The following is a 16,258-nucleotide window of genomic DNA, read 5'->3' on the forward strand; positions in this document are numbered from 1 at the left end:
ACAAGATGCCACCGACAAGACCGACGTATGTATCCGGCTCATACTATTAGCATACTTAGTTGCATCCACTATGGGCTTATCTATTAATACACTATGATAAGCATCACCCCTCTCCTTACGACTTAGGAGTGTTCATTTTCAAGTTTCTCTTCTAAATAACAGGTGTTCTCAGTCATACCCACATGTGCGTTCTCTCAATCCTCCTCTAGGGGTGATTGTTCTACGCTTCAAGTTGGGCCTTTGCTACTGCCTCCGAAGCAGCTGAGCCTATTCAAGGTACAAGAATTTTTTTACTCTTTTGGCTTGCATTGTTCTTTCGATTTGATATAGAGTGTATCTTATATTAGAGCATATCTCATAGCTTTGCTATATATTTATCTCTCCCTCCCTAACGATAGTTTCTTCAATAATAAATCTTTTATCAAATGATTCAACTTTTTTTTGTACAAGTGTTGTCTTCTTCGGGACTCCTCTTTCAATATCCTCGGCAAGCTTCCTGACTGGCAGCTAGCAACCATGTATGCATCCTATTCTTTTAACCAAATAGTGCAACATACTTGATTTATTCTCATTTTTTAGATATTGTGATGAAGGATTGGTTTTGTATGGGTTCTGTGGTCAATATGAGGTATTGCCAAACCATATCTATTAATTGAGCAGAAAATTCTTGGTTTCGTTTACATTGACTCAAAGTTGAAGCAATTGGTGCACACCATTCGAAACCCAAAGTTGAAACAATTTAACAATGGTCACTCACTCAGTTGCATAATTGCATAAAACACTATTTGAAGAAAATTGAAACTCATGATCACATTATCATCACTGCAATGGGTTTCTCAAACTAGGCATTAGTACCGTGCACAAGTAGTTACCTATGAGAGCAATTGCACATGGTTATGCAGGTGATCAACTAATTACTCTTCCGGTTCTTAAGTATGTGGCAAAACATGAAAGGGTACGCATACTCCCTATATTTATGTCATCCACTAAGTTCATTTGATGATTGCCTTGGGAATGGAAGTAGTGGAGGGGGATTACGAGAAAGGTGGAGAAAAAAATTGTGAACAAAAATGAGAAAAACTACTCCAACTCAAAATGGAAACCCAACAAAACCCACGACTAAAAACTTTAAAACTAAAAAACTCTACTTATTCAAACCCAGATGAAACTCTATTATCTCAAATCCAAACCCTGCGCTAATTGATTCCCCACCTCAAATCAAAACTCTATTCATTTTTGCAATCTAAAATAAATAGTTGGGAAATTTGTAGTGTGGGTGAACTATACATATTTTTGTTATTGTCTCTTTACTTGACTTTTGATGATTATGGCTTATTATTTTAAAGACCCCCCCTTCAATTTAGAAGTTTCAAGATATTAGTATTCATCGTTTGGATTTGGTTTCTGTATTTAATAGGATGAAGTAGAAGTTAAGTTGTCCGTGTAAAAGAAAAATTAGTTTTGCTGAAAGTACTTTAACCTTTGTCTTTTCAAGCTTTGGTGCGGTGATTGATCCGACAAACACTAACTACTATTATCTAGCATCTGATTGGAGGAATCAAGGTATTAAACATGTTAAGGTCGAAAGCAGTTTTCATTTTTCCCCTTTGATTGGAAGTATAATATTATGTACAATTTTTCTCGGGAGTCCTTATTATGGTTTTAAGTGATTGCTACTTTATTGCCAAATATTTTGATGTCCAAAGTCTTTTACGTGTTCTAGATATCATGCAGAGGAAAAGGGGTTCCTATCCCGAAGACAAGTCTGTAAATGACTTCATGTATGAGGTTAGTTTCTTTTTGCCTCATTGCGACGAGCTACTCATCATTTCCAAGTTTTACATAGTCATCCTATATCAAGAATTTCAGTAGTTATTTTTAGTTGGATATATGTTAAACTATAAAATCATTGATGGATAATTTGGAGTAAGTGAGTTGGGGTGTCGGTACATTATACATGTCTATGTAATACACTGGCCGCTGGTTTCGGAACTTCTCCTTAAAGATTACTTAGTGTGAAATGGATAACTCTCTCTTAAAAAAGGAAATGTGTGGTTGTAAATTGTGTTTTACGTGTTTGTCATATTTATTGTCATCATTATTTCTACAAGTCACACTTGGTTTGACCAAACCGACCGCGTAAGTTTATAAGCCTCTTACCTTTAACCATTAGTTTTTTAGAATTATTGTCAAGGGTTTCAACATTATAATCATACACTTTCTGATTATTTACTCGGGATTTTCTGTTGTATTGGTTCATGGAGTTGTGTGTTGAAATGTTCACCGTGATGTGTAGGAGGGGGGGGATATTGATCTGTATGGCGACCAATGCATAAAACTGATAATTCTAACAAAGAGCCCACACACCCACAATACAGACAGACAATTTATAAGTTGGAATATAATTATGTTCTATCCCTTTTTATTCCAGGTTATGCAGTTCTACTCCATCAAGCAACATTCAAAGAAAAAGTATGATGAAAGCCCAATAATTTGTATAAAGGTATTATAAAAATGAATGCACTATCCTGGAATGTTTTTGGGTGGCATGCAAATGATGCAATCCACATAGCCGTATTCATCCGCATGATGATTGGTCTGCTTTTGCGCAAAATATGCACAGACAAGGCCCCCCCCCCCTCATAGTTCAGGAAGAATTCATTCTTTAACGCCATGGGAATCTCAGGTGCCTACTTTTTGTTATGTCGATAATATTACTTAATTAGAGATGATGTTCATTTTGGTGCTCTTATCCTTTGCAGCACACCCAGTTAGTTGGTGCTGACCCCATTGAAAAACTGAGATCACTTAAGTATAGCTTCCAAACAAACACGTTGGGTTATCACCTTTCTGTCTTGAAGTGGCTATTTCCAGATGGCCTCAGCGTTTTATCACTTTTCAGCGGAATCGGAGGGGCAGAAGTTGCTCTTCATCGTCTAGGCCTTCTTCTGAAAGGCGTTGTCTCAATGGAATTATGTGAAACAAATTGGAGGATCTTAAGAAAGTGGTGGCAGTGCAAGTGGACAAATAGGGGAGTTGGTGCAGATTGAAGACATTAACAAGTTAACATCTAACAAGCTTAAGTCTCTGATAAATGATTTTGGTGGTTCTGACTTGCTCATCTGTCAAAATCCATTTACTAATTTCCTGGACGTTCCAAAGTAGCTCTTGATGGTGGAAACCCAGCAGGTTTTGACTTCACTTCTTTCTTTGAATGTGTTTGTGTTCTACAAAATGTAAGGAGCACAATGGGATGCAGGTGACACAACTTCCATATCTGAACCACCATCCTTGCGATGGTTTATATAAAATGTCAATGTTTGAACATAGGGTATCCTTTGCAACGACTTTCTAATTTATCAAATGGATGTACTTGCTTATTCTGCTCATGTAATTACAATGAGAAATATTCACTGCATGTGTTACAGGGTTACATTTATTACTTGGGTAGTTAGATAAACTCATGAAATTTGAAGACGTTAGCCATGTAAACTGTGATTGCAGCATTGCAATAGGCTTCAATATTTTTTTTTTATTAGTAAGCCTGTTTTATTGCTTAAATTGTTATAACCACTACTGCAAAAAAACAAAATCTAACAGATAATCCTTTTTTTCTGATAGTAATCTACAGAGAATTCACGACAAACAAAATACTATCTAAAACCCACCATCTCTCTTTCCAAAACTCAAACAACACTTAATCTTCCTCTCCCTTCCAATCCCATCTCATCCCGTGAAGATTAATTCGTTGGATGACAATCGAAAACAGTTCAAACTTCAAAGTAAGCTCCCACTTCCATTGGGGTGTAGGGCGGCCATTATTATAGCATAATTTAATTTTCCAATACTCTAATATGTTTCTTTTTTGTTGATCAGCAAAGCAATACATTCTTATGCAAATCAAGTAGTAGAGTTGGATCAATTATTATATATATATATATATATAGTTGTCTAATTGAATAATAGCAAACCCCTTTCGAGCTCTCTCAAGCATCCACGTCAAATTTTACTCACGACAATATAGGAGAAAAAAAGATGCCCATTTTGACGAAAAATCATGAGAATAAAATGAATATTACTAATTTACGCAAACAAAACACTATCTAATAAACCACCATATCTCTTTCCAAGACCCATCATTTTCCCTCCCTCCCCCTCCCCTCCCCTCCCCTCCATGAAGATTAATCTAATTTGATTTGTGGTTCACTCTCTTTGCTATGTTTTCTCTATTTGAATTCCGACTATTAAGGTTTTTCTCTATCGCAATTTTGATGAATAATATATTACGTACAACTTAGACTTATAATTATTACTCTCCACCTCCTCATTTTATTTACAGGGAGGATTAACAGGACTAGTTGTTGCAACTGTTGGTTTAACTACAGAAGCTGCTCAACATCACGAGGTATTTTTCTATTATTATTAAGTCCTTGACATCAATCTATACACACTCATTTTCTTTGTGATTGCAAAATTAATTGAAGCATCTTCGTCTCTTTAATACTCTGCGTGTCTTATCTCATGTAGACGTATGTGTTGTTCTTCAAGTCACTTTAAACTAGGCAAGGCTGCCTCAGGCCCTAATAGTTAAAGGCACCTCAAGGATTTTATCAATACACACATGCACAAATAACGAAAAAAAAAATGGCACTATGGCTTTTGAGCTATTCAACTTTTCTTCTTTAGGGGCATAACTGGATTAGTATACACTTGATAGGCTGATACTAGGTTCTTACCTTTGTACTATATGCTTCTCTAATGGATGGTTCTCTGTCAAAGTTTGGATTCCACTCGACATATGGACTTGGCAAATTAGAGATAAGCTCTGATAGTCTTTAAGCCAACAACAAATGGCGTTAGCTATTCTGCCAACTATGACTGTACTTTAGCGGTTTGAATTATTGTACTATTGCATTGTCTATAAGGCTTATGATTTGGTGGCCGGTGGGTCTACAATTTTATGACTGTTACGTTATTACCGAAAATGAATGTATAGTAAAACCTAAATATCAAAATAATTTTGATCTAATGCGGATATTTATAATCATTGTCGTTTATTAATATAATTTTCTTCTTTCTTTGGATGATATTTTTTTAGAGGCAGTTTTTTGTAAGGTTTTGCGTTAGAATAATGATTGTGCTTATAAGAAGTCTAAGAGGATGAAGTGGTGGAGAAGTCCTGAACCAAGCACCACAACAGGTAAGTCTTTGGATATGATAACGTGTTTTGTTGGTTCATCACGTGTATTGTTCTCTGTGAGATACGCTTTAAACTTTAAATCTTATAGAATATTAACTGTTAGCACAAGGTTACCTTATCCGAAAATTTTATACAGTGTTGATCTCAAGTACGTTCTTGGTATGGTGTTGCATTTTCAGCTTTTATGATTTTGCATTGTAGATGGTTAGATTATAGGATTATGCTTAAAAGATTTCATTTAATTCAATTGGGCCTGCCTAACCTAACTTTATTCTTTGGGTAGCTAGCTTTCTCTGCCAAAGAATGATATATATCAATTTTCCATACAATTTATGACCAATGATATGAAATATTCTAACTTCTTAAATTTGGACACAAAAATATATGAAATATTGAAACTGAAGTAAATACTCTTAGAATGTCTCAAAGCTGTAGATTTTACAAACATGCATAATATCAATATTGGGTTTTGAGGTTGCCAACACAATTGTTAAAGGTGTTACTTTTATGCAATCACTTTCAAAGGAGAACATAGAACATTTGAAAGAAGTGGTGCTTCCATCAGAAGGAGTTCAATGCTTGGTATCGAAAGATATGGAAGATTTCCTAAGGATTGCTGCTGCTGACAAGAGGTGTGTATTAGAAAGTTTTCATTTTATTTTATTTTCTTTTTGTGTGCGAGTCCAGTTGCATAATTATCTATATTTTCCTTACCCTTTTCTAAAAGATTCAATTTCTTCTTTGCATTACATATAAACAGGGAAGAGTCGAAAATATTTTCAGGTGAAGTTGTCCGTTTTGGGAACCGGTGCAAAGACCCTCAGTGGCACAACTTACATTGTTATTTTGAGAAGTAATATGAATGGATACTATCTTACTTCAACTTTTATTGTTTTTTACCAGTAAATGCATTTTTCATGATTTTGCCATCAATGTCTTCTTATTTTTTAGGATGGGTACAGAAGTTGTCACCCAAAAGCAACTGAAAGGAAGAAGCAGAAACAGTGATGCAACAACTGATGACCATGGTCTAGTATACAACTGTGTGTTTATAGATGAACATTGGGGAATTAGGTAAAATCTTAACTCTTCAGATTATTTCAGTTGAGATATAATTTTAAATCTCCTGTATAATTTCTTAGTAATTATACCATCTCGCATAAACAATCCCATTGAATTGAATTTTTTTTTGCCCCTTGAAAATTATGTTTGCAATATAGTTGAAACAATATATATTGGTGTTTGGTACTGATTAAGAACATCTTTGTATTTCAAGATTGGCTTGGTATTGGATTAGTTGAACGGTGATAAAATAATCAATGGAACTAAATCAACAGAGAAAATAACCGTCACCAATCGTGGTTTTCAATCAACAAACTCACGGTTTGTTCCTTATTCTTTTCTTACTTTCAATCAATTTCTAACACTTATATCAATTTCAATTTTGAGTGTTTAGTCAATCTATTAGGTCAAGTTTTTATTTAACCAGAGGAGTGAAGCTTTACCATAAAAAAGAAAATGTTTATAGCTAATAGAAACTATTGATCACATCAGTACATAGAATTTCATACTCTATAAGGGTACCTCCCTTCTCCACCACAGGTCCCAGGAACTTCGAGTCAAAACCGGATTTAGTTTTAATATAAGCCACAAGATTGTCCTGTTTTTTCGTTAAGAGCTAATGCTTTTGGGTTTAATCTATTTGCTTCTCATTGTTGGTACAAAACCAATCTATAAACAATGCATACCCTTTCCAAAGTTGGAGACTACATGCTCTCAAAAGAATGAGGGTGACAAGGAGAAATAAATAACTATCGTTAATACATGCAACATCAATCTTTGGCACTAGCTGGTGGTGTTATTGCTCCAAATGTGTAAGCAAAAGTCTCTCCATACTCTTACTTAGTCCATTTCACTTTACTTAATTGGTAAGTTTAGGCCCTATTTTCATTGGTCATATTGTTTAAGAATTAAGAATGGTTCCTACTACTATACTATTATGTTATCAAAAACAAAAAAGGAAAAAAAGTACTACTATGTTTATCTAGAAATAAGAGTTTGCTGAGTTGCACTAGGGTAATTATAACCCTTGCAAATGGCTTACGTATAGTTGAATCCCTTGCAAGTTTTTATATATTATTTTACATGTCAAGAAGTGAAAACATGTTTCTAATTTAGAATGTTTTTTCATAGAGATTTAAGTGTCTGATTTTTTACAAGGACGCAAACACAGGATTGGGGTCCATTAGATAGTCCCTCTGCTTATTAGATATGCACCGTTTTAGTATTTGTTTTTGTTCATGTGATGCTTGATGCTCTTAGGGGCAGAGCAGGTGCTATGATTTTGTTGAATTATCTACTCCTAATATTCACCAAGTTTGAAGTCTTATTAATATACATTTTTTCAAATCTGTGGATGACATGAATGGAAAGATCATTGATTCATGCGTAAGTTAAGATTTCATTTATATTCTTCAAATTTGCACACAATTTGATAAAACTAAAAACTCTTTCTATGATCCACAAATACATATTGTTTCGGCAGTAAACTGCTTCAACACAACGAGAGCAATGGTAAAGAACACACTAAGAAACAGAGGAATTTGATGTTGGGGGAGATGAAACTGAACCAAATAATGGCTGCCTACATACCCAAGATCTATTATCTAGGGATCAAGTTTCCACGTAGTTCCTTATGAAAAATAGTTTGATATTTATAGAGGTAGAGTAGAGAGTCCTTGTAGCTCAAGTAATCTTGTATCTTGAGTAATTGTGATAGAGTATAACTGTCAACTGATAACTATCTCTTTGATAAGAAATGAATCTGGACATAAATCAACGTACATTAGTGGCAAGCCATGTGGCTAAGGTTCAGCCTTAGACACATGAGTTAATGGGCATGTACATTGATCCATGATATTGCGGGTGGGTTTTAGCCCTGTTGATTAAATGAATAAAATAGAGACCCCTACTAATGGACGTTTGCCACGTAGGTGGGGGTCGAAACACCGCCCCCTCTTTGTCAGGTGAACAAAGTTCACATGGCAAAGAAGAGAAGATAAATCACGGAAAATGTGAAATAATAAAAGAGTAAGCGGAGTGTATAACAAAGTGTCGTGTGAATGTAAACGATAAGAAAAATGGACAATCGAGAAAAATTCGTGAATTATCGGAAACGAAAAAATGTCAAATTAACGTATACGGGACGCAATGACGTAGTTAAATAAAAGATAGCCGAAAATGCACAGATAAAATAAAATTGCAAAAAAAACTCGATTGGCAAAAACTGTACCGAACGCGTCTCGTAATAATACGAAATTTGAATTAAACAATGCGTGCCAGTGGAATAGCGATACTTAGATTATACCGTTGAAAATAAAATGTAGGGGCAGTTTAGTAATAATAGTAATAAAAGGAAGTTAAATATGAATTGGACACAAAGCGGTTGGATGAGATAAGAATGTGGAGAAGATAAGAATTGAGATTAGGGATGAAGTTGGATTAGATAATAATTGAAAGTAAATCTCACGAGTTAAATAGATTAGAACTTTAAATACGGTTTCCTAATAATATCTAGAATGATTCTTCCGAGTTATTCAACTGTTGTGCTTCTACAAATTCTCAAATGGGTGGTCATCGTGGATTCCAACCTCAAATTCGTGGATATGCTATTCAAGATGTTGAATGGATGAAAGACATTCATTTAAAAACAGGACCCTCGGGGTTCCATTGTCCCAGAGGCCCTTGGACAATAATCCCATTACCCTTGGTCCCCAAGGTGGTCTTGCTAGGGGATGTCCGCCAGAGGACAGCCGTTGATGTCTGTTGTTCCATGGGGACGACATACCTCCTCCGAGATCCCGGAAGATTTCCAGCTGGTCCAAATGGTTATGGTCTGCGTCGAGTGGACCTCATATGCAAGAGAAGAAGCCTTGCAGAGATACTCTTCGAGAGGCCTATGGCGATGCCCACTTATGATCAGTTAAACTCTCGGGACCGTAATATGTATCTCCATTATGAGGATTTATGGAGTGGAGAGCGTCCTTTGGATAGATCTATGGCTCCAGCTGCCGCGACGTCTTGGGGAACTTCTACCGTCCCACTTGCCCAAGTCGCCCCGAGAAATTTGTATCCGAAGAGCGTCGAGAGAGATGTCCATCTCTGCAATCAAAGAATTCTACAAAGGCGAAAGATAAGGAGGAAGTCGCTTTATGCACTAAAGAATTGAATTCCCCAAGTTCGGCGGAAGGACATGGAAAGGGATCTCTTAGCTTAGTTAGCTAAGCTTCTCGTCGACCTCACGGTTCTTGAGATAGCTTGCTTGGTGACGCGTTCATCCGATGAAAGGGTTTGAATCTATTTTGGCTACTTTGGAGGATGCCGTTAATGATGCCTGTGAGCAACAGAGTTTTTTTTTTTTTTGGTCGCATACTAGCCGAGTCATCTTAGAAAATGTTGTTCCCTTGAAAGAGATTGGCGGTTGATACATGAAGGTGGGGAGAAGCCGTATGCCTTCAACAAATTGGTCTTGCATCGAAGTTCTCGCCAATCTCCTTGAGATCATAAAATTAGAGAAAGGAGATTCGCCTTTAAATGAGATTCGTACAAGTTCCAAACCTCATATGTTTTTTCTTTTGTCTTTTTCTAACAAGTATTTTGTAGGTGCTGATATCGTTTTGGTTTTGTGGTGGAGAGGCTTGGATCATAGTTATGAGCGTTTAGATGCAGCGACTGATGAGAAGCGGGCGGCCGGTATCATTGCTCAGGAAACTGTCATAGGATGACAGATATCCGCACAGGTGAAGCAGAGCGTGGTTTGACAATTAAGTCTACCGGAATTTCTCTCTACTACGAGAATTGGATAGACAACTAAAGATTGACCGGCATAATCTAGCTCAGGATATTAAGCTCAAATTGTTGCGTTTCGATCAAAATTAAAATTGGTTTGCCGAAGAAGACGAAGAAAACGGAGACAACTGGAAAGAATATGACAGAGCGGTGTCGGAAACAGATATGTTAGTATTTTTTTTTATAAGTTATCGTAAAATTTTGGTTAAGTTTGAAAGACTGACGAAAAATTTATTCTTGTCGTCGCAGGTAGAAACAGTGGTACAACGGGAGAAAGAATATTTACGAAAATACCGCGAAGAAAAGTTTCGCTCCGCATGATCTCAATGCCTTGTAAAAAATAAATAAGGTGAAGATAATTTTCAATCCGCTCAGAAAGTTAACGTAATGCAATTTTTTGGCCGTACGGAGAAACGGCGGTGGTAGTACGAGCAAAATATATTCACAAAGAGTCGATGGAGAAAAGTTTTCCGTAACAAGGTGTCAATTAATGTCGTAGAAAAATGAAAGAAGCTGAAAGAAGTTTCATTGAGAAAGATCGGCTCAATATTTTAGAAAAAATAATGGCGCTGTCGAAAAGTTTAACTCGGAAAGATTCGCCCGGAAAAATCGGCATGAAGATGTTGAAATTGTTTGCTCGGAAAATTTTTTGTTGAAAGATCGGAACAATGCCTTAGAAAAAATAATTAAGCTGGCATATAGTTTCGCTTGAAACGGAAAGAGTTGTACGAGTTGTATAAGCAAAAAACTGATAAGGAACCATTGGCTTTTCCCAAACCAACGATTATGTGATTGTGTGAATGTAATATCATAGAGCTAAAAATTCTTGCGATGAAAATAAAAATAAAGTATGGGTTTGCTATTGAATATTGTTGTTGTGACAGATAACATACCTGCAGAAAACTGACAATGTTGTTAATTTATGTAGTTGAAATGAAATAGAATGAGACGCTCCCATGTAGAGAAAAATGCCCCCAATGCTAACTTAACTCTGCAAAATTAGACTAAGGTGAGTGTAAAAAACGTTCAAACTTTGCCTGACAAAATGAAACGCGGTCACTTAGTCGGATATTGTCGTAGTGATAGTAACGACTAAGCGAGTATAAAAACGTTCAACTTAGACTGACGAAATTAAACGTGGTAATTTCGTCAGATTTTGTCGTAGCGATAGTAACGAACTAAGTGAGCGTAAAAGCGTTCAAACTTAGACTGACGAAGCTAAACGTAGTAACTTCATCAGATTTTATCGTAGTGATAATAACGAACTAAGCGAGCGTAAAAAGTGTTCGAACTTAGACTAACGAAGCTAAACGCGGTAACTTCGTCAGATTTTGTCGTAGCGATAATAACGACTAAGCGAGCGTAAAAGCGTTCAACTTAGACTGACGAAATTAAACGTGATAATAGGCTAAGCGAGCATAAAATCTTTCAAACTTAGGCTGACAAAGTTAAACGTGGTAACCTTGTCAGATTTTGTCGGAACAATAGTAATAGACTAAGCGAGCGTAAAAGCGTTCAAACTTAGACTGACAAAGCTAAATGTGGTAACTTCATCAGATTTTTTCGTAATAATAGTAATGAACTAAGCGAACGTAAAAACGTTCAAACTTAAACTGACGAAGCTAAATGTGGTAACTTCGTCAGATTTTTTTCGTAATGATAGTAATGAACTAAGCGAGCGTAAAAGCGTTCAAACTTAGACTGACAAAGCTAAATATGGTAACTTCGTCAGATTTTTTCGTAATGAGAGTAATGAACTAAGCGAGCGTAAAAACGTTCAAACTTAAACTGACGAAGCTAAATGTGGTAACTTCGTCAGATTTTTTTTGTAATGAGAGTAACGAACTAAAAGGCGTAAAACGCTCAAACTTAGACCGACGAAAAAAGATGATTGCAAAAGTGATGTGTCTTGACCCTTCGCTTCTAACGGCGATGGAGAGATAAGCCAATGAATTTGCATGACGTATGTCATTTCGGGGTCTTTGAGTGATAGAGATGCTATCAAATTGTTGAGCAAAACTATGTATCAAACTAAGATAAGCCGCCATACGCCATCTCTTTTGCTTCAAAACCCACCAAACCGATTGACAACAAGGCGAGAATCCATGTAATAACCGAGCTTTCGGCTCCCCAAAGGTCAAAGTGTTCTCTCAAGGCACGATGGAAGCCTCATACTCGGCCGTTATTTGAAGTCGCTGGCTACATCGCACAGATTTCCCAATCTTTTCTCCGTTGGGTTTAACAAAAATGCATCCAATTCCGGACCAGTGATTTACTATGAAGCCATCTGAGTAAACAATCCATAGGTCAATGGGATTAGGAATTGTTTTTTCATGTTGGTCTTCGTCGCCCCCAGTTATTAGCGGCAGAATGTCTTCCATAGATTCTTCCTGGCGCAAGAAATCGTCAATAGGAGAATCATCAATCGGAAAATCAGCTATCAAAGAAGCCAGAGCATGTCCTTTTTCAGTAGTACGACTTTCAAAGACAATGCTATACGCACTAAGATAACTTTCCCATTCTACGAAAGTTATCGCAGAATATGCCACTAGGCTGACCCGTTGAAGGACTTGTCAATATAGGAGGGCTGACCAAGTATTTATCCAGTTGTTGCAATGCCATCTCACAATCAACGTTCCAAGTTGCCGCCCCCTTTAAAGTCTGGAAGAAGGGATGACAACAATCAAAATATTTAGAAATAAATCTATGAAGAGCGGCAAGTCGACCAGTAAGTCATTGAATTTTCTTCTTATTTTTTTGGTGATAGCATATCAATAACGGCGCGTATCTGATCAGGATTAGCCTCAATACCTCTACGAGTCATGAGGTATCCCAGAAATTTTCCAGAAGAGAGGCCAAAAGAATATTTGGCGGGATTGAGTCTCATGTTATACTTGTTAAGCCAATCAAAAACAAGTTAAAGATCGGAAAGATGATCACTAGTATGCTTCAATTTAACGACTATATCATCGATATAAGCCTCCATTATTTTTCCCAACAGATCGGAAAAAATTGTATTGACAAGCTTTTGATAGGTTGCACCGGCATTTTTCAGACCAAAAGGCATAACAGTGTAGCAAAAAATGCCTTGGTCGGTGATGAAGGCGGTGAACTCTTGGTCATCCACATTCAAAGATATCTGGTAGTACCCTGAAGAAGCATTCATGAAAGATAGGCGTTGGAAGCCTGAAGTGGCGTTCACCAGTTCGGAAATTCGTGGCAACGGATACGGATGAATCGGACAAGCTTCGTTAAGGTTCAGATGAACTTTATGATGAGTGGGAAGTTACATCAAAGGGACTTCATGCTAAGTGGGGTGAAATCCATTTTATCCAGTCGAGCCTATGTGGAAAATGACACCTGCTATTACCTCTTACAAGAGTTAGAGATTTTAGGCGGTACACACGTTCGGGTCCGACTGGAGATTGTCTTTTTCTTTGCGTGTAACCAGTCTATCTAGGTCGGTAGTTTGTCTGGGATTGTGGTCTTCCATCTAGTTGCTTATGTGACACCTTCCATCCCTCGGTCGGTCGGACATGCGGGATGGGCAGTTTTTTCTCAAATCTGCGAGGTCGGCCTTCCCTGTCAGGTCGGTCCAGTCTAGGATGAAGGTTTTCCTTATACTTTCTTCCGTGACGCCTTTTTTCCCTGTCTGGTCGGACTTGTCTAGGATGGCAATTTTCCGTAAATCTAGAAGGTCGGCCTTCCATGTCAGGTCGGTCCAGTTTGGGATGAAGTTTTTCCTTATACTTTTTTCCGCGACGCCTTCTTTCGGAGGCATTTGTACCGCCGTTTGCGGTAGCGGAGGCGGCGGTGCTGCTACCTTCCGGAACCTAGTAACAAAAGTACGTAACTTTTCGTCACGTTGTTGCTTGATGTTCAAAAGTGAGTCGACATCCTTTGGCGTCTTGCAATTGAAGCGGAAACGATTAACAAACTGATTTTCTAGTTCATTGAATTGGTGAATTGATCTTGAAGGCAACTCATTAAACCAGCGTAATGCTTCTCCCTTTAGAGTTGATGGAAAGAGTTACATATGAGCGGATCATCTCCACCCCATAACACCAACTTATTTTTGAACGTTAGAACATGCAAGCCATGATATCCTTCCGACTCATCATAAAGTTCAAAATCGGGTTGTTTGAAGTCGGGATGGTGGTAAGCTTCTTGAATGTCGAGCGAAAACTTATCAAGTACACCATCATTGACTGTCAAGTTTTTCATTCGTACATCCCTTGACTCTCTATCGTTAAGTTCTTTTGCAATCAACTCTTTCAACTGTTGTTCTGTTAGAGTTAAAGTATTAGCTCGAACAACTTGGCGCCCGGTCGTGCCCATGTGGAGAAGGATACCTTCCATTATCTCTTATTGGAGTTAGAGATCTTTGGCGGTATGCACGATCAGCTCCGACCAGTGATTGTCTTTGTCTATCCTTGTAACCACCGTCTAGGTTTCAGAGTCACCCTTGGCGGGTGGTCGGTATAATTATACCACTTCTCCATGTTTTGTTGCTCTTGTCTGGGATGCCCGCCTTTCCAGTCATGTCGGACATATCTCGAATGGCGGTCTTCCCTGAAATTGCTTCTCAGAGGTAAATCTTCCATTTGAGATCGGACATGTCTATGGTAGTAATTATCATTGCCAATCCGATTCTCCCCATAAGTACGGGTAATAGGGTCATTACTCTTAGAGTGTGCACTGGTTGATTGTGTTTGAGAAATAACACATTGTTGAGGACGATGAAGTGGATCTTCAAGTCGGTCCCATACACTGGAATGGCCTGCGTCCCTTCGTGGTCGCCTGATGTTGTTGAATTTGCGGCCTCGTCCACCAGCCTTTGCCTCTTTGTCAGCTTCCTTCTCAAGTTCCTATTTTAAAATTTTGACTCGTCGTAACTCACGCTCAACCGTATTAGGAGTGGCGGGAGCAGAGGCGGTGGTGGTGGCGGTGGCGCTGCTACGGTTGGATGTTGAGAATTGATCCTACCACTAGAAGCAACTTGATTGTTCAACGGTTCTTGCATTGGCCGATTTGAATTTCGAAGGTTGCGATTCCTATTAGCAGGAGGAATATGTTGACTATTTGGTCTGCTTCTTGTGTTTACCATCTTGATTGTTTCACGTGATAATGAATTCTAAATTCCCCTACAGACGGCGCCAATTATGTTTCGGCAGTAAACTGCTTCAACACAACGAGAGCAATGGTAAAGAACACACTAAGAAACAGAGGAATTTGATGTTGGGGGAGATGAAACTGAACCAAATAATGGCTGCCTACGTACCCAAGATCTATTATCTAGGGATCAAGTTTCCACGTAGTTCCTTATGAAAAATAGTTTGATATTTATAGAGGTAGAGTAGAGAGTCCTTGTAGCTTAAGTAATCTTGTATCTTGAGTAATTGTGATAGAGTATAACTGTCAACTGATAACTATCTCTTTGATAAGAAATGAATCTGGACATAAATCAACGTACATTAGTGGCAAGCCATGTGGCTAAGGTTCAGCCTTAGACACATGAGTTAATGGGCCTATACATTGATCCATGATATTGCGAATTGGGCTTTAGCCCTGTTGATTAAATGAATAAAATAGAGACCCCTACTAATGGACATTTGCCACGTAGGTGGGGGTCGAAACACATATAAACAATTATTATGTTTTACATGATTTGTAAATCAAACCGCTTGACCAAGTAACTTATATTTTGTTACATTTGTTCCCGATCCTCGATAGTTATGCTGCTAGCAATATAAGCACAGTTAATAAATTGATATATGTTACACCTTTGACTTCGACTTAGTGCATATATTGTTTTCATCTAACAGTCTAAAATTATGCATTTATTGCGTATGTTTAAGAGTCATCTGTTTTAATTTTGGTGGTCGCTGGTTCTGACTTCGGTACTTGGGCATACTATTATCAAATATATTCACTGAACTGTTACACCTCTCACATTGTTGTTGGCGATGGAGGTATTGGAATTGGCATTGGAAGTAGTGTTGGTGTTGGGGCTGGCAATGAATCGCCATTGCTACCTGAAAATCTGCTTCCTCTTTGAAATTGATTTATAGAGTAATATATACAGATACTGCTAGCACAATCTTAATAGTAAAATTGTGAGTTAGTGAGTGAGATCAAATGTAATTTGTGCTCAACGCAATCTGTAATATGTGATATGATGTTTTTTTATTTTTATTTTTATTTTTTATT

General features: G+C 37.6%; 1 long non-coding RNA gene across 1 annotated transcript; it reads left to right on the plus strand.

The window, feature by feature from the left end:
* The first annotated feature begins 1,164 nt into the window (after positions 1-1,164).
* LOC147487830 (uncharacterized) lies at positions 1,165-3,561 on the plus strand. Its single transcript, XR_015201810.1, has 5 exons — positions 1,165-1,580; positions 1,724-1,788; positions 2,432-2,574; positions 2,624-2,686; positions 2,763-3,561. It is a non-coding gene; the product is annotated as an uncharacterized LOC147487830 (long non-coding RNA).
* Positions 3,562-16,258: the final 12,697 nt, after the last annotated feature.

The sequence above is a fragment of the Coptis chinensis genome, chromosome 7, assembly GCF_015680905.1.
Source record: "Coptis chinensis isolate HL-2020 chromosome 7, ASM1568090v1, whole genome shotgun sequence".
In the NCBI taxonomy this organism is placed as follows: Eukaryota; Viridiplantae; Streptophyta; class Magnoliopsida; order Ranunculales; family Ranunculaceae; genus Coptis; species Coptis chinensis.